The 19,964-nt window shown below is 39.4% G+C and overlaps 1 pseudogene; it reads right to left on the reverse strand.

Moving 5' to 3' along the window:
- Positions 1-13,838: 13,838 nt before the first annotated feature.
- Positions 13,839-15,464, reverse strand: LOC137742926 (uncharacterized; annotated as a pseudogene).
- Positions 15,465-19,964: the final 4,500 nt, after the last annotated feature.

The following is a 19,964-nucleotide window of genomic DNA, read 5'->3' on the forward strand; positions in this document are numbered from 1 at the left end:
CATGTATTGTGTGAAATTCCTTATTCTCTTATTAGCCTTGTACATGTTTAATTATATTTGAAAAACCAAATGTACATAGCCTCGTTGATGTGAAACTAAAGCATGACTTAGAGCTTCATATGTGAATATAGTGGCCATATATAGCCTATGTGAGTTTTTGAGCCTATTGAAAGTGTGTGCATTTTTCGTACACTTCTATTCTTTCATGTGTGATGAACTTATGTGAATTACATCTCTAGATATATCATTAGATTGCCAATTTGAGCCATATATGTTGAGCCTTTTATTTCTTATCACCAGATATGTCTACCCTTATACCTTACCCTAAACATTTTTCCTTACCCTTTCCAAGCTAGCTAGTGAGCAATGTGAGATTGTCTTATGAGAAATGTTTGTGAAGTACTTTGAAGGAGTTTAGTTATGTGAAAATTGGTTCAAAAAAAAAAAAAAAATTGTATACAAAGCAAATAAAAAGGTCTTTAAGTTTCAGTTTAGGGATGTGGTTAGAGGTATTAGAAGAGTGGTTGGAGAACTTGAGTTCTTATAAATCTCAACAAGAGAATTGCTTGCAATGTAGCTTGGAACTTGTGTTTACCTATCCTTTCATTTCTATAACCCTCTCCCTAAGCCTCATTATATCCAATAAAAGTCCTCTTGATTTTAGTTTTGCAATTATGATTGTGGAGATGAGATCTTTATGCAAGCTTATGGTAGATCTTTCACATTTGATTCTTTGAGTGAAACATGTTAAACTAGACTTCTTGGATTAGCTTGTTTGGTGCTAGCTAAGGTTCTTGATTTGTTTTCTTGAATGAAATTCTATGAGGGTCATATAGGGGGAAGCTAATGTTTTTCATGTTGCTACTTTTTCATGTTTTATTTGTTTTGCTCGAGGACTAGCAAAAGCTAAGTGAACCAACTTCTTCAACTTGAGCTTCCCAACCTATAGTTCTTTACACTACAGTTCTAGAACACACTTCAATTTGTTGACTTTGATGAATTGATCTAAGACACCCTTCTTTTTTTTTTTTCCAAACCGAAGCCCAAACATAGTATCACACAGCTCTCTTAGCCTCTCGACTAGAGAACCCACTGACACGCCAACAGCAACTACATCACTGATCATATCTTGCCAACATAGCAGCTTAATGGTGGGCACGGGCCAGGCCCCGTTTTTAAATACAATGAGATGAGGTGGGCCAGGTATAAGAATTTTGAAACTTGGAACCAGACCTAACCCGACCCGTTTGAAATGGGCTGATTTGGGGTAGGTCCATGGGTCTATCTACATTTTTTTTGGTTAGAACATATGATATTTTCAATTTTCTAGGTTTTTAGGTTGATTATCACCACTAAATCAAGTTAATCAAGGACATCATTTATGGAAATTTACTAATTATTATGAATGATATTGCAACCAAATCAAAGAAACAACACCCCAAAACCAATTTAAAGAAAGAATTTAAACAAAATTGGCAACTCATTCAAATGAAAAGGATTGAGAGGAAATCACAGAACATGAAAGTATTTTAAACAAAAATTGGGAAACTGATTGAAAAGCAACCATCAAAATTCGATGAACATAGACAAATAAACTTAGAAAACCCAAAATCCCAATCCATCTCATACACCCAAAAAACCCAGAACTTACAAACAACGGAAAAAAAAAAAAATCAAAGAAGCAAGGCCATTGCTAATATACTTATAATATGATACAATCCAATATTAGAGAGCCAAAATCTATCCCACCAACTTGGAGGGTGAAATGTTTAGGGTGACATGTGCATTTTCAATGGGAGGAAGAAAATACCATAAGCAAAATCTAAAAACCCAATAAATTGCTGCACATAGATGCCAGATCAAGTCCATAGAGGTCAAGATTGCCCTTCTTAGTACAAACCCATGCTGATCTTGGGATACAACTTGTCCACATGGACACATCCCGTACCAAGGAGATTGCCGACATGGTTGTGGCACTTTTCTCCGCTAAACGCACATGTTCTCCTTCCATGCACTCTCCGCTTCAGGATGGGTTGGCTTGAGCCAATCAATGTGTCGTGGAATGAGACGATATTGGGGCTTAGTTATGGGGATTAGATCTATGCTGGTTCGGTCTTTGCCATTAAGGAGACCTAAAATCCAGCAAAGCCAAAGCAAAATAGGAATGAGACGATGGTGGTGATGGTGGTCGCAACTCACAAGTCGTTAGAAAGAGGGAGACCAAGATGGAGTTGAGTCGAGGGCTTAAGTTGGTGAATTGGTGGTGATGTGTAGATGCTTGAATGAATGAAAGAGAGATGATAGAGAATAGTGAGTCTGAAATCCAATGGTGGAGTTAAATCCAATCCAATCTAACGTTAGCTACGGCCCGGATTGGGGCCCCACTGCCACAATTTCTAGGATCTACCCTACCCTGCCTCATTATGTGTACATAAATTTTGGACCCGCCCCATACTTGCCTGAATCTCTCGAACGCACCCTGATTCGCAAGTCCATGACCTGTTTGCCTAGCCTTATAGCTGCTTGTACTCGATGAGTTCTAATGGGGAAATATGCTATATATTGTACAGTAGGGTCCCAAGTTCTTTAAAGATCATCCCACACATAAAGGGAGATAAACTTATCAAAGCCTCGTCGGAAGGTTCCTTAATCGAACTTAGAGGCCTGACTTCATTGGCAATACTTTACTTGAGCTTTTAGAGGGCCTCATGGCATGTTGCTTACTTTTCAACCGAAGCCTGCTCCTCAAGGGAAATAACCTCCTTAGGAGAAGTTGTAGGCTTAGGAAGAACGCAACTGGGGGCTTGAACATCTTCTATAGCCCATGCAACACCATCATTCACCTACAAAGAAAGCAAAGAAAATATGCACAAGTAAGGAAACATATCAACAAGCAAAAACACAAAGTAGCACAGCCCATATGAGCTATCCAAGGCAAAATTCCAACAGATTAATATGCTTATACATGCCTATGCAAAAACACAAAGAAGATATGCTAGGTGAAGTTTAGTTACTTCCTACATGCACATGCAAGCTTAAGCAAAAAATTCAAAGACTTAAGGAGGAAAATTGAAAATAGCAAATTCATGCAAATGCCATCATCAACGAAGAACAGAAATTTAAAAACCCGTCAACTTCATCAAGATCAACATACTCTGTTGCCTTGCTGCCATCCTTGCCACTTATTTCTCTGCCACTGTCTTTACCTTCTGTGTCCTTCCCTAGGGAAGCTTGAGGATGTTCTCTTCTTTTAGGGTTAGACTTGGCAGTTGTATCATTGTTTTCCTTAGCGGCCAAGCCTTTTTCAGTTACCTCATCACTTTCAGTTTTGCCATTGCTCCACTCTTCCTTACTTGCTTTAGTAATATCAAGGAACTCAAGAGGCTTGGGAGTGCTAGAAGAAGCGGATGCTCAAGCACTCTTGGCCCTACAAGCAGGGCTAGTAGAAGTCGTTTCCTTGGCAGGTTTCTTGGTTGTAACAAAGTCATAGTTAGCATATGTAAAGGAATAGAAGCAAGGAACGAAAAAGTAAGATTTAATACCAATCCTTGGCTTCACAGAGGAACTTTTCACTCTCTGGTTTCTTTTGAGTAGGGGAAGCATCATGCTTGCTGCTGGGAGGACCATTATTCGAGGCCTAAAGTGCTTCATTGCATCATCTGAGGCACAACATATAAAGCACTGAGTAAAAACACGCAAAGGGAAAATTAGCAAAAGAAGTTAAGCTGAGAAATAAACCCGAAGCCGTTTTTTTCCCTTTATCTGTAAGCTTTCCTTTACCTGACACCTTACTCTTCTTGCTATTCAGGAAGAATAACCTAAAGCATTGTTTTCCTTGGCTATAGTAGGGCATCAGTACCTAGAACCAGAAACGGTAGCTATAGGCTTTGGCACTAGTTTAGGATGGATAACAACGTTGGGATATAACTGTGGCTGCTTGTCACCATGGAATTTGGCGATGGAAGAGAAACACTTCAACTAATAAGCAATATAGCCCTTGGAGATGCCACCTACCCGAGTTTGGTTGGTAATATACTGGGAAGGGCAAAAACATTCTGGAGGTGCATACACAGAACTCCAAAAGAGATTATTGAAAGAGGCCTCGACTTCAGTGGGAAAAGATATCGGCACCCCTTGGTCAAAACCCAGTTGGCGTCACACCTAGAAAGAAAAGTAAACTGTATTCCTTTTCTCGCTATTTTCCCCCATGAAGTGGATTGAAGGAGCTAGCAAGGCCAATGATTTTTCAGTGAGCGAAAGGAAATCCAGATTCTCGAAAAGTGGAATTAACGTCACACTTGAATCCTCACCATAAACAACATTAGTAAAAAACATTACAAAGGTAAAACCTTCAGGGACTGATACGTATGGGTGGAAAATAAAGTTATTCACGTCATCTAGAAGCTCCAAGAAGTCTTGCTTCTTTGCCGAAATCTTCCCAAACTAACGACAAGCCAATGGGAACTTCTCAGGCAAATAAGTGGAGGAGTCAATAACGTAGCAGCTCTTTGCTGCGCCAGAGAGGTCGGGAGTTATCTTTAAACCCTTGATACACTTGCACAAGAAAATTTGCAGGAAGCTAGAATAGAGGAAACTTTTCAACGCGGCACTACTCGCGACCTGCTCTTCCAGAGTATGAAGCTAGTTCAATTCGTGGTAGAGGAGCCCAAGAAACAATGAAGCTAGTGAAACCACATGGCCCAAGGAATCACTTGGCGACTGAAGGTATCCTTGTTTTCACATAAGACAAAATGACCTAGCCACAAACACAACATGGCCTCGAACCTGCAGCTCGGCTCTTGTTTCTTCTGCCAAAAGTGTTTGATCCATTCGTTGAAGCGAAAAGCCTTGCTCGGAGAAGTAGGAGCACCCTTTTTCAAAACATCAAAAGTGTTGGTGTCGGTAGAAGGAATAACATAGTGGAATTGATCCACGTTACCCATAAATGGAAGATGCATAATGTTAGGAACATCGTCCAGGGTGGCGGGAAACTCTCCCTCATCATGAATGAAGGTATGGGTCTTTGTACTCTACCTCCTAACCACATGGCGAAGAAGTTCGAGCTTAAGGTGGACAATTTGCTTCTTAGTCATGAAGACGATATCCAAAACCTTAGCCCTTGTTAGGGTCGTGCACTGGTTCGCAAAGCTAAGCTTAACATCCATCAAATCTGCCCAGCTAGTGGCCTTATCACAGGAGAACTCAAAGTGGATTGACACAGTTGGAAACAACCAACACTTAATGTAATACCGGGAAATATGCCTGGGATTGATAGGAGGGACCGAGTCTAAGGTCTCTTCCTCCTTGAAAGCCTTATTCTGAGAACCAAGAGGAGGCGGCGACTTACCTCGTTGAAGACATAGTGAAGGACCCATCCACTGCAGTTAAGCACTTGGGTGATTCCGCAACCATAATGCACCTATGGAAAGCAACCATCAATCCATAGATATTACAAACAATGCAACATGCAAGCATACAAAGTGAAACACGACAAGGAATCTACCTCGAGAAAGCAAGCAAGCACACCCTAGGAAAGAAAGCAAGCAAGCACGTCCCGAGAAAGCAAAAGGGTACGCGTATAAAATTCAAAGCCTTTTATGGAAAAATCTAAGTCTTTAAACAACATGCATCTTTCCCTACACAGGCCATGCTATCAAAGCCCTACAAGATCTAGCTAGGGAAAGTGTGCTATATGTGTATTGAACCAAAAATAGGTTATATGTAATTAAGCTAATCATGCCAAGCGGATCAATGCAATTAATTAATCGATCCTGCTCAGCACGCAGCAACATGCAAAGCAAGAGAGAAATCATAGAGGACAAACACACATGACTTAGAAGTTGCAAGACTACTGGAGGAATGACTCGCACCCCTTGTGCATCCATGCTGAAACCCCAAAATCTTTGAAACATATGATCAAAATGAAAGATACATGCCTAATTTCATCACCATGGCAAACAGAGAAGACAAAAGGAGAAGAAAAATTCAAAAAGGGGGTCAAGGGAAGAATTTCCTTACCTAAGCAAAGCCTTGTCATAGAGCACGAAGAAGCTCGAACAAAAGAACACAACTTAACGTAGAAAGCAGAGAAGAATTTGGAGAGAAAAATAGTTGGGAAAATTTTGAAGAAGGAAGGAGAATTAAAGAAGGAGAGGAAGAGCAATGACGAATTAAATACTTGTCCTAGGGAGAAAAGCAGTTTGTATCGTTTACCAAGTGGTGGCAGGGGAATACCTAGAGTTTATCCATATGATTGGACGTGCACAGGAAGTGATAAGATTTTTACCACCTATAAAAGTAGGGATAAAAACAGTTAAAAATACTTGCAAGAGTACAAGGTTGTCGTAGTATAGTAGCTCAAGCAAGGTCGTTTTCCACAGGGATTGAATGAATAATTGTGTTTAAAACCAACTCTTAATTAATTATTGAAAACAAGGTTTGGAAAATATTGATTTTAGAATTTAATATAATATAAACGAATTTTAAAATAAAACAATTAAAGAAATTAACTAGAGAACAATTTAAAGAAAGTCAATTTATAAAGCCTAGGGTTCTGCCGTCCCCTTAACAATCCTATGCAATTTTACCAATTACTTATGAATTTCCACACACATGCTTTGAAGGTTAGGTTTTTCTAATATATATTTTCCTCGTTATGTTCAAGCGAAAGTGTATATCTAACATGCAACCCGTCTATGATGTTCAAATCAAACCAATTACTTATGAATTTCCACACACATGCTTTGAAGGTTAGGTTTTCCTAATATATATTTTCCTTGTGATGTTCAAGCGAAAGTGTATATCTAACATGCAACCCGTCTATGATGTTTAGATCAAATATAAATATGCAAGGCTCATTAAGCTTTGTGAAAACTCATTGAAAAACCATGCAACCCTTAAGAGCGTGATGTTCGCCTTAAGTGAACTTACAATTACTAATCACAAGACCCCATCCTCAATTTCAGGGTGATGTTCCAACAGAAATTGCATCAAATTACTTGTCTAAAAACCCTAATGGTTGCGAATCACTAAGACAATTAGATAGTTTAATCATGGTGATTAATACTTCAAAGTAAGCATGCATCCATTCATAAGCAAATTAATAAAATCACATATTCATGCTAAGGCTTATGGCTTCGCCCTAGCAAAAGAACTAGTTACAAACAATCATAATAAAATATTATTAAGAACAAGGATAGAAAACACCCAGGAAATAAACTTGAATTGTCAAAGGCTTGTGCGTGCGTTTCCACCCCTCATTCCGTTCTAACCCTAATGGCTAAAAAGTCTTATTTATACTACTACAAAATAAAACCCTCAAAAGTCTTAGAATAAAACTAGGAAATATAATAATATAATAAAACAGAAAATAAAAGGTTTCCTATTTAAACTAAAATTCGGACTTTTAATAAAATCAGACTTTTGACTGACCAAATCAACTCCAATTTGGTCCCAAAACATCTCTTTTGAAAACTGGAGACGTTTCCTACAAATCCTCAGAAGGAATCTTTCTCAAAATATGCCATCTTGACCTCCAAAATACCCAAAATGTTTAGAAACGTCAATCTGGGAAAGCTACGCGCTGTGCCTTTATTTCATCGCCACGGTCAAACGGCTTGGTAGAAAAATCTGAAACTTTGATTCAATCATCTTGAAAGAATCACAAACATCCTCCGATTGGAATCACTCCAAAATTCATCCGTTTGATCACTTTTTGCTGTAGAGGAAATCACATGTCCTACATTGAAAATATATAACAAAGTATCAAAATTCTACCAAAATAACCAATAAACTATAGCTAAGAACATGGTAAAATATATGGTATAATATGGACTCATCAGGAAGCAAGGGAGCATAATGGCAGAGATTTATCTGTTGCCATGCAGAAGGAGGAAAAGTCCCATTAGGAAGCCCACGCTAAAAAAGGAATCCCTTGGGCCTGGGGTTGATTATTCAGCGCACTGAAGGTTTCTCATAGCCCACCCAATCAAGAGGGCTAATGTTGGGGCCTAAAAATGTTAGACACCAATCCAACCAAGTCTCAAGGCCCAATTGTCATGCAAAACCTACATTTAAGCCCAAACACATAACAAGGCGCGGGATCGAGGAAAAATACATTTAGCAACATGCCATGCCACGGTGATTAAGCCGAACATTCACACCATGCTTATGCCTATTCATCATACCATGCTTCCTTAGTCACTATCATGCTAAACCCAAGTCACGTATTCAGGGCTTGTCAAGTGGATTGCGGTGTGGATGGTTACATAAAGTTGTTGAGGCTACATGAAATTGGGGTCGTAGAAGGCTTTGGGTTGCTTGGGGGCCCAAAGATCTAAGCCCATACCCTTTGTCTTTTACGCATGCATCATTGAGAGAGAATTAGCCTAGTTTACCCATTTCTTTAGCAACCAAACTCCCTTAGTTAGGACTAAGCTAGATTCTTGCATTAAATGCAAGTTAAGCTCAGCAAGTCAGGCATTTAATGATGACTTTCCCTTCCCAGCCTACACAGACAACCAACATGCGAAAGCTATGAGGTGTGCTACCAGAAGTAGTGCTTGAGGAAGGCTGCCCTGTAAAAGCCTCATCTTGGGAATACGCAAACTGCGAGTCTCAACAGTGCAACTATCTTACACCAAAAAGGGAATATTAGGAGGGCTAGGAAGAAAGGAAGGGAAGACCAAGCCACAAAGGGAGATTCCCTTTAAGCCTATAGAGAAATCCTTCACTTACATAAAGAGGGGATTGAAAGAACACAGGGAGGGATATAGACAAGGTAACGCAGGGAGAGATAACCCCTGAGGAAATAAACCTAGAGAGTTCTGTTTATCCCAAAAACATACTTCAAGCCTCAAGAATCACCATCCATGCAGCCTTAGTAATTCCCATAGTCTTCCATTGAAGAGCCCAACCATTAGAAGTCTTGCTATCACCCTTGGAAAACCTAAATCATCCAGCCAAGAATGCCATGTAAGCATGCAAACCCCTTCTCTCTTATGTTAAACCAGTAATCTTCTAGTTCTCACACCACACTTTACTTGAGCAAGTCATTATCTTGATCTTTCATGCTATCTTCGAGCCGTTGATGTGATAGGGGTATTTCCTAAGACAAGCTATCTTTTTCAAGATATCATGGGACTTGTTGCGAATCCGCACCAAGGGAGACAATAGGACGTTCTCAAAGCCCAAGTTCACCTCGACCTAAAAGTCCCCCAACAAATATAGTAGTAGGGATGAAATTAGCAAAATTTTAATGAATTTAGGGTCTATTTTACCGAAAAATTAATTCAAGGACTTTATTTTCACTAAGGTGATAGTTTAGGGACTGAATCGTCCCTTCACCCTAATTTTAATCCAGGTTTCTCATGGAAAACATAACACAAAACTGAGCGCAATGACATTTTAGGATTCATATAACCAACCCAACTTAGTGGGATAAAGTTTTGTTGTAATTGTTGTTATCTGATTATACATATATATGCATTATAATAGGGTTTGCAACAGGTGTCACCGCACAGGGCCCCTGATTCAGAAGGGCCCCTAAATTTTCATTACATGTATACAGATGCATATAAAATAGAGTAGATGCGAAAGACAATGTTATATGTGGTTCTAGTGCTAGCGGTTTAGCTCTTTTTCCTTATATCTGTTATGCTGGGTTCAAATCCCTGTGATATTGTTTTGCTATTTTAAGTTTTTGCAAATTTGTAAACTTAAAAAGGAGATAACACAAACACATCCAATGTTCGAACTTAGGACCTTTGAAGGTAAGGAAAAACACCTGGGCGATCAAACAACTTATTTTTGTTGTAGTAACTTGTAATATTTTAGTTTTATAGATGAAAAAATTGAAAAAAAAATAATACTAAATAATATATCACTAAAAAAAAAATGAAGGGCCTCCATCTAAATTTTGCACAAGCCCCCTAAATACTCAAGGCCGGCCCTGGTTTGGTGGTGCTGCTACACGAGGTTTAAGGTGTCAAAAATATATTTTTGTGAAAGATTTGTGGCAGTCTAGGTTCAATCTTTTCAATACTCTTTTGCTGTCATCGTACATTTAGTTTTGAATCCAAATATATATAGCTGAGAGCAGCCGCATACAGTGGGCATGAGTCTATTAATTTATGTTGTCGCATGCATTGAGTATATGCGTGTATTGAAAGAAAAATCTGATAGCAGCCCTTGTGCACAAAGTGCATTTTCCAAAGTATTTTAAGAGAAGAAAAACCAATTTTGTAGTCGTTTGCTTTTAGACAGAAAAAATTTATCATTGGTTTTGCTTGTACTTAAATGAGAATTCAATTATGAAGAGGTACTTTGTGATTTTTATTATTAGTTGATTTTCAAAAATCATTTATTTTCATACATTCTGCATGATTCCGTTATTATCTTGCAAAGTTCAAGAAGAAGGTTATTGACGATCATGATAGTGTCGTGCCACTTCCCAAAGACTAAAGAGATTGAGTAACAAAACGCAAAGACAAAACTAGCTACTAGTATGTGTGTCTAGTTGATGAGTTTTGTAAGTCTTTTTGTACTCATTTATCATACACATCCTAATAGAAAACAAAAGTTGATCTCTTATCTATGGGGAGCACTAAAATATGATGTTAGAGCTACTTTTGTGTACTTGGGGATAAATTTTATTGTGTTTTTTTTCTTTTCTTAATGTAAATTTAGATTTAATGGTAATTGATTTTGGTTAAAGATATACATCTTGTGGATATTTTAGCTTTAAGTTTCAATGTATTTTTCATAGATTAATAGAATGTACAAGGGGGGATATATAATGAGGTAGAAGGTTACAAGCAACCCTACCTTGGCAAATCCTACTAACCCGGTAAACCCTAAAACTGTCACTCCTTAAATTAAGGAAGTACAACAAGTAGCTAGCACACAACTATCAACAAGTCATCTAGATTTCAATCTTCCTCAAATTAAGGGATTAGACTTAATAGAGAATCCCATGGAAATAGGGAACATAAAATCTTGCAGCATCAATCACCCTATATCAGTGACTTATGCAACATCAGTCATATGCAGCATCAGTCAACTTTATTGTCTAATACTCCCCCTCAAGCTGGATCGAGGAGATTAATTGAGCCAAGCTTGCCCAAAAAATGATGAAATTGAGCTGATGCCAGTGCCTTGGTAAAAAGATCTGCCAATTGATCACGGCTTTGGGTGAAGATGGTCCATATGACTTGAGTTTAAACTTGAGCTCTAATGAAATGGCAATCCACTTCGATATGTTTGGTCTTTCATGAAATACAAGGTTGGCAACGATGTGCATGGCTGCTTGATTATCACATATAAGGGACATAGAAGACATAATAGGGAACCGTAAGTCTAAAAGAAGCCCTTTAAGCCAAATAAGTTCACAGGCAGTGGCTACCATGGCTTGATATTCAGCCTCTAGGCTGGAATGAGCAATTACTTGTTGCTTCTTGCTCTTCCAAATAACAAGATTGCCCCCCACAAATGTACAATAACCTGTGGTAAATTTTCTATCAAGTGCATTCCCTACCCAATCTGCATCCGTGTAGCACTAATGATAGTGGACTTATTGTTACACATGATGATTCCTTGCCCTATTGACCCCTTGGGGTAGCGCAAAATTCTTTTAACAATGTGAAGGTGATCAACAGTGGGAGAGTGCATAAATTGGCTTGCCAAGCTCACTGCATATGTGATATTTGGACGTGTGATGATGAGACATATAAGCTTCCCTACTTACCGTTGGTAATAACTCACATCATGCATAGCTTTTCCATATGTATTGAGCCTCAGTTTACAATCCATGAAAGTAATGGTAGGTTTTCAGTCAAGCAAGTTTGCTTATTGAAGAAGATCTAGTACATATTTGTGTTGATGTAGAAATAGCCCCTTTGAAGATGTTGCCATTTCAGTACCCAAAAAATACTTGAGCCGCCCCATATCTTTGATAGCAAATGTTTGATGTAGTGAACCTTTTAGTGCCTCAATTTCAACAGCACTGTCTCCTGTGATAATGAGATCGTCCACATAGATGAGAACCACTAATTTCCCACTGGTACCAGTTCTTACAAATAGTGAGGAATCAACATTACTTCGTATAAAACTAGCCTTCTCGAGTACTGAACTGAGCTTAGTATACCAAGCTCTTGGGGATTGTTTCAATCCATATATTGCCTTGTGGAATTTACACACCATGTTGCCTTTAAGACCATTATAGCCTAAAGTAAGCTGCATATACATTTCTTCTTGTAACTCTCCACGAAGAAAAGCATTTTTCACCTCCATTTGATAGAGGGACTACCTACAATTTACAGCAATTGAAAGTAAAACCCTCACGGAATTCATCTTGGCCACATGGGCAAATGTTTCTTTGTAATCTACCCCAAGGGTCTGAATGAAACCTCGAGCTACAAGTCTAGCTTTGTGTCTTTTGATGGAACCATCAACCTTGAATTTGATCTTGTAAATCCAACGACTTCTAATAGCCTTTTTCCTGGTGGTAGTTAAACTAAACTCCAAGTGTTATTTTCTTCTAGTGCATGAAGCTCATCTGCCATGGCTTGATTCCATTGTGGGAGGAGTGATGCTTTTCAGAAACTCATAGGTTCATAGTGTTTATCAATTTCACTGAGAAATGCAACATGAGATGTAGAGAACTCACGAAAACTGATGCTTTTAGTGATAGGGTGCTGTGAGGCATATGTAACAAAATCTTACAACCTAGTTGGAGGTTTCTTTGTTTGAGAACGACTTCTTTTAATCATTTGAGGGTCTATGAGAGGTTGAGAATGATCAGAGTGAGACTCATCATTCTCTTCACTAGTAGGAATCAGACTAGCTGTGACTAAGTTAGTTTGCACTTCTTCTCCATCAAAAATCACAAAGACTGAGTTTTCTTCTAACATAGCAGGATTAAAGTTCTGAGGGAAAGGAAATAATTTAAACAATTCATCCCCATAACTTGTAGTAGTTCATTTGGAAGTGAAATAAGGATAGTCTTTTTCAAACTTCACATCTCTTAACACAATGCACTTCTTAGTGGCTAGATTGAAGCATTTATATCCCTTTTGGGTGAAAGAGTAACCCATAAACACACATTTGGTAGCCCTGACATCTAATTTGTCACGATTCAAGGCTTGAATGTGAACAAAGCAAACACATCCAAATACCTTGAGGTGTGTCAAATCAAATTTTCTACCTTTGAGTACTTTATAGGGAGATTTGAACTTTAGCACTCGACTTAGGAGTCGATTGATGAGATAAGTGGCAATGAGGATTACAATGACCAAAATTTCTTTCGAACATTCATGTGGAGCACAAGGGCACGAGTCTTCTCTAAGAGATCCCTATTCCTTCTCTCGACTACTCCATTTTGTTGGGGAGTTCCTAAACAACTGGTTTGATGTATGATGCCCTGAGAACTTATGTATTGAAGCATGTTGTTGGGTAGAAATTCAATGCCATTGTCAGATCTTAAGACTTTAATGTTTGATTGAAATTGAGTTTGAACATGTAGATGAAAGTCTTTGAAAATGTTTGGGATTTCACTCTTTGATTTCGTAAGGTATAAAAAACTTATTCAAGAGAAGTCATCAACAAATAGAACAAAATACTTAAAACCTTCCATTGATTCAGTTGTTGGTTCCCATACATTAGTGTGTACCATTTCAAAAGGTTTACTTATCCTAGATATTGAATTACCAAAAGGTAGTCTAGTAAACTTAGAAAATTGACAAATATCATAAGTAAGATGAGATTTACAAATTGTGGAAATAGTTTTGACAAGATAGCTTTCGAGGGATAAGCTAATCTCTTATGCTAAAGTTGGTTTTAATCTATGGACTTTTATTGAGCTTAAAGAGCGTGAGGAAAACAGGCATTCTTAGTCCATTTATGAAGATCCCTTTACCAATCATCTTCATGGTGAGAACATCCTGAAAAATTACATTATTTGGTGAGAAAATAGCACGGCAATTTAGGGTGTTTGTGATTTTTCCAATTGATAGAAGTTGGAAAGGAAATGTTGGTACATATAAGGCAGTGGAGGGTGGTGTGTGAGGGTAAGTTTACTTCCCCTTTGCCTATTACTAAGACATTTTTTCCATTTGCAACTGAAATATGTGAAGGACTCAAAAAATGTTTAAAATGATGCAAGTTTGTGACTTTGTTTGTCATATGATCTGTGGCGCCTGAATGTATTACCCAACAATCATTTTTAGTATTAGTCAATAGGGCAGTAGTGAAGGCTTTGAGTATACCTGGTGCTTCCTCTTGTGATACCTTCTCATTTCCAGCAAGAAAGCTGGCAAACTGTCTTAACATAGCTGTATGACTGCCTTCATCCTTGCCTTGAGCTTGTGAACCTCCTCCATGTCCCTTACTTTGAAGATGGGCTGCAAATTCATTGATAAGTAACAATGGATTGGCAGTGAATTCTATGGATCCTTGTGAGACAGTAGGAGAGTGAGCATTAACAAGTTGAGCCTTGGGTTGAGAATTGTTACGATGATCTTGGTATCATCTTCCCATCTTTGCTAAATTTAGGCTTGAGTTCAGGATGAAGTTCCTAACACTTGTCTTCCACATGACCAACACCATTGCAATATTTGCATTTTAGGTATGTATTTCTTCCCTTGTACCCCTTTACCTCTGAGTTCTTGTAGTTTGAGGCATATGCACGAGTCCTAGTCAATCTTGATATGTGCTCAGCATTTATCTTTTCTTCCTTGCTTCTTCTCGTTGAATAGTTGCACATACATTGTTGAAGGTGGGCAATTCTTGACTCATCAATATGTGACTCCTTAGGTCCTTGTATTCGGAGTTAAACTCCCTAATAGCTGATAGATTATGCCTTCCTTAGCTCATTTCAGGAGAATGGTAAGGTTTGTGGTATGAGGGAGATAAACATCCAACTCATTCCATATAGCCTTGAAACTCCCAAGGTGTTGAACAAATGCCTTTCCTTCTTGTTGGGCACTAGCAAAGTCCTTCTTAAGTTGAAAAACTTGTGCATAATTGTTTTGATTGCCATACATATCCTGCAAGGCTTTCCAAAGATCAAGTGACGAATTGTAATAGCTGAAAATCTCAGCAACATGTTTCTCCATGGTGTTGAGGAGTAAGGACATGACCAGCTGATCCTTGCAAAGCCATGCACTGTATGTTGACGAAGAGCTATCTGGAGCCACCACGCTTCCATTGACAAACCCTAATTTCCCTCAGCCTCTGAGAGCTAGTGAAATAACTCGAGACCAAGGAAGATAATTAAACTCGTTCAAGATAATTGAACACAGACGTTGATTGGTGTTAACCTCAACGTCTGAGAAATTTGGGGAGAGGCAATGCGAGTTTCTTCATCGTGATTTACTGAACTTTCTTTAGCCTTGGCCCAAAGATGAAAGGAATAACACAACAGCAAGAATGGCAGAGACAGGTTACGAAATAACCTGCTCTGATACCATGTGGATATTTTAGCTTTAAGTTTCAATGTATTTTTCATAGATTGATTGAATGTACAAGGGGGGGGATATATAATGAGGTAGAAGGTTAGAAGCAACCTTACCTTGGCAAATCCTACTAACCCGGTAAACCCTAAAGCTGTCACTCCTTAAATTAAGGGAGTGCAGAAACTAGCTAGCACACAACTATCAACAAGTCATCTAGATGTCAATCTTCCTCAAATTAAGGGATTGGACTTAATAGAGAATCTTATGGAAAGAGGGAACATAAAATATAGCAGCATCAGTCACCTCATATCGTCTAATATCCATATGCAACATCAGTGGGTGACTTATGCAACATCAGTCACCCCATATTGTCTAATACATCTTTATCTTAAAGATGATCAAGCTTCAGCCAGGTCATCTAATTCCTAAGGTTGAAGACTTGAAGTAAAGGCTTATTGCAAGTTCCAATGTTTTAGCAAACAAGCGACCAAAATTGTGTGATATTTTAAGATACTATCTAGGATTGGATAGACATCAGTAAGCTCAAATTCCTAAAGAAGGCACAAATGTTAGTCATCACTGTCCCCATTTCCCATGACAATAGTTAATGTGGTAAATGCTTATGCGCCTAAATGCAATAGGTGACAGAGAGAGATAGTGGATGATTGTCCTTCCCCAACAATGGCCTATTTGCCTAAGTAAAGTCCTTTAGTTAAAAATCAACTTGGCTCACCAAAATGCCTTTTTGCACCAGCCTAAGTCAACTTCTCAGACCGTTACTACTTCTTCCGGTCAGGCTTCCGGTGAACCAAATGAACACATGGTATTGTTCAGGAGATGTAAAACAGAAGTCACTCCAATAGGGCCAAGAACTAATCATTCCGTCGATTGGTTCTGTTAATTTGAGTCACCTTAAAATCACAGGATGTTTGGCTGTGGTTTAAAGTAAGGTTTATCATTTAGCCTATAAAGTTGCCTCTACTGCACATGCATAACCAAAGGTGCTTCTTATATCATCTTCACTTCCTGCCCAATGAGTATCACAGTAACTTATAAGAAGAGTTAATTGTCTTTTAACATACTTAATGCCATGATCCAAAGTGTTTTAAATATATCTCAGAACTCTCTTAGTAGTTTCCCATATGCTTATTTGTTGGATTGTGCATAAATCTTGCAAGAAGGCTTGCTGCAAACATAAGGTCAGGCTTTGTTGCAGTTAAATAGAGTAAGCTTCCAACAAGTTTTCTGTATTCAGTCTCATCAGCAAGTTCACTTCCATCTAGTTTGCACAATTTCTCATTCACTGTTAGTGGAGTTGCTATTAGCTTGCAGTCTTTTAAGCCAAATTTCTCAACATTTAATTATTCTGATGAATAAAAATACTTTGTTAGTTTGCGTCACATGCATTCCAAGGAAATGATATAGTAAACCTAAATATGTCATTTGATAATCCTTCATCATATAATTTTTGAACTCTTCAATTAATTTTAAACAACTACCAGTATATCCCATGTAATTAACATACAAAGAGACTATAATGTTACTTGAGCTTCCATTTGACTTGATATACAATGTGGCTACACTATAATTACTCTGAAATCTAGCCTTGGTGAAGTATGAGTCTCTCTCATCATACTAGGCTCTTGAAGCTTTCTTTAAATCATATAAAGCTTTGTTCATCTTATAAACCTTTTCTTCCTCATTATTTATCATAAAGCCTTGAGGTTGATCAACATATACTTCTTCCTTCAATATCCTAATTAGGAAAGTAAACTTTACACCCAATTGAAGAGGATCTCTAGAGAATACCTATTTGACCTTCTTTGCTAACAATATTGTCCTGCATCAACAATATAGAGCTTAAAAGTTCACTAATTTTTCAGATTTGATATATGTTTTACATATCGCTGAAAAACAGAATCAACTGTTGAAGAAAAATCATCAAGCTCGACTTACTCGGGCTACTGCTATGCCTGAAGCATGCTATAGCACAAACGAATGCCTAAAATGCCAACACAGGCGGTAGGGGTGCCCAAAAGCCACCCTGTCAAGGTCATTAGAGCCAATGCTCATCTACTACATTGCATTGCCAGAATCCATGTTGTATATTTGAAAGAGGTTGACCCCCTTGCTAGGAGCAAGTCGAGCCCAAAAGTGTCCTAACCTAGCTCCTAAGGTCCCGAACTTGAAGAATAAGGGCAAAGCACCTGACACCATGGATGCGGACATATGCTACCCCTGTGGTTCTGTTGACTCTAAAAATTACAAAACCTACGTGGCGCGCAGGCCGAGTAACTAATAAGCTAACTACATCATTCGGTTGAATGCGGGGCGTGCCAACTCGTCGGCCGAGCTTGGCCGAGGAGTAAAATTTGTTGATGTCGCGTTGAGCGCGTCGTTGATTTCTCTATCTTGCGATTGCGACCGAGGAAGGAACACTCTCGATCTCTGGGTTTTACAGCCTGAAAACAAGGCTACTAATTCTGCGGAGTTCACAAATCGTCGGAATCCGATTCGGTCACTATGATTATATTCGTAAGAGTATAAGCACGTCGAATCGAGACCAAACTATATGGGCACAGGTACTCAAACGTGATGTATGTCTTGATGGTAAACGTAGTTCGGCTGTCGGAATGCCGAACCCTGAAACTTACTTGCGAGTATCCAATAATAATATCACTCGGCGTCCAGTACGCCAAGCAATACAATTCGTAACACCTGACTATGCCGAGAAGGCTAGCAAGGTGACCTCTACCAATAAAGGTTCGAAAACCCTTCTCGCCCGAGACTTAGATAGATAACCGGTCGACCTCGACGCAGTGCTGTTTATTCAAACTGAAGGTGCTTCTCGGTCGGCTGATTCTGCGGCAGCAGTGCTGTTTATCCAAACTGAAGATGCTCGCCGGGTGCTTCCACAGTGCTGTTTATCCAAACTGAAAGTGTGTCGGTAGGAAAAGAAAAGGAAAAAATCTCAAGGTGTTTGAGAGGTTTTGCGCAGGGTAATTGTATGCTCATTTGAAGGGCCTTTTCTGTTGCATAATTTCTTGTATTTATAGCACCCCATTCCTTGAGACCAATTCTGATTTGGATTGGGAGTCCATGTCCCATTTCGACTCTAACTCGAACAAACCTACTCCCACTGGGATTCTGAATTTTCCTTCTTTTCGAGGCTTTATTCCTTGCCGGTCGAGAATCCTGGTCGCACCAGGACTTCCTCGACCTTCTCTATTTATCCGGACTACTTAGGATAAGATTTGGCTGACCCTGCCAACTAGCCCGGGATTTATTATTCGGTCCATAGTATTTGTCATTACCTTGAGCCGAGCACATCCTGCTGCTCGGCCCAACAATAATATTTTGGGCCCAAACATTGCCCCCTCGCTTCTGAGGTCGTCGACTGTTAACTTTTGGTCGGGCCTCGGCCTTGAAGAAGCGGAGACGCCTATTGCTTTTTAGACTTTACTTCCCTTGATGACCATTACTTATGCACATTTATGAGACAGGATTGCACTCTCCTCGTTGCCCCCAACGTACAGCCACGTGTCGATTCTTCGCCACTCTTATAAGGCTTTCAATCATGGCCCTCGAAACCGTGCACTAACTGAAGCGTCTTATCCTCATTAATGCATTAAAACTGTCGCCGCACGCAATCGTGCGTCCTGGATTTTCGACCCCTCGATCCTATCATAGCAGGTTCCCAAAATATCCGAAATGATTGGGACCTTTCCCGGTTAAATTCCCCCCCCCCCCAATTTGAACCAGTGCTTTTCGAATTCCAGACGTTTGATCTTCCTTCTGAAAAGTCTATAAATACCCAAACTTCTGTCATTCGCATCTCACGCCTTCAGAAATTCCAAAATCCTAATTTTATCATTCATGTTCATTCAAACAAAAACCTTCCAGTTCTTCCTTCTGCAATATCTTCTTCTTCCAAACCATCTCATTTCTTTTCTACCAATGGCCTCCTTTATTTCGAAACTCTTTGACGAGGTCAACAAGTGCAAAGATTTCATTGATCGGAGCGCCGTCAAGACGCTGCGATTTAAAAATGACATGGCCACCACCCACCAGATTCTGGGTCCTCTTTTCAGAGACGCAGTGCTGTCGTCTATCACTAATTTGCTCAAGGAGCAGTGTTTAATACCCCTGCTGCAACGGTTCGATTGGTCGAAGTGGACTCTGGTGCGGCCTCAGGGAGCCTGGCCCTCGACCACCACGGCCTGGGCCGCCTGGGTTGACCGAATGAGCACATTCTTTGGCAAGGAGTGGAAGGTTCTCGGTATCTACGATGCCATTATTCTGTCGACCATGGAGATTGCCATGGATAAGGAGCTGCTCATGGCGGCCCTGAGTTTATGGTGTTCGGCCACCAACACCATAGTCCTGCCCTTCGGCCCTCTCGGCCCCACAGTCCTCGACATTTCGGCCATCCTTTGGACTTCTCCAACCGGCATTCCCATTGATGCCGCCCTTTCCGGATGCCCTTCTTCTCTCGACCTGAAGGCATTATTCGAC

This window comes from Pyrus communis, chromosome 11 (assembly GCF_041283825.1).
Source record: "Pyrus communis isolate YQ-2024b chromosome 11, ASM4128382v1, whole genome shotgun sequence".
Lineage (NCBI taxonomy): Eukaryota > Viridiplantae > Streptophyta > Magnoliopsida > Rosales > Rosaceae > Pyrus > Pyrus communis.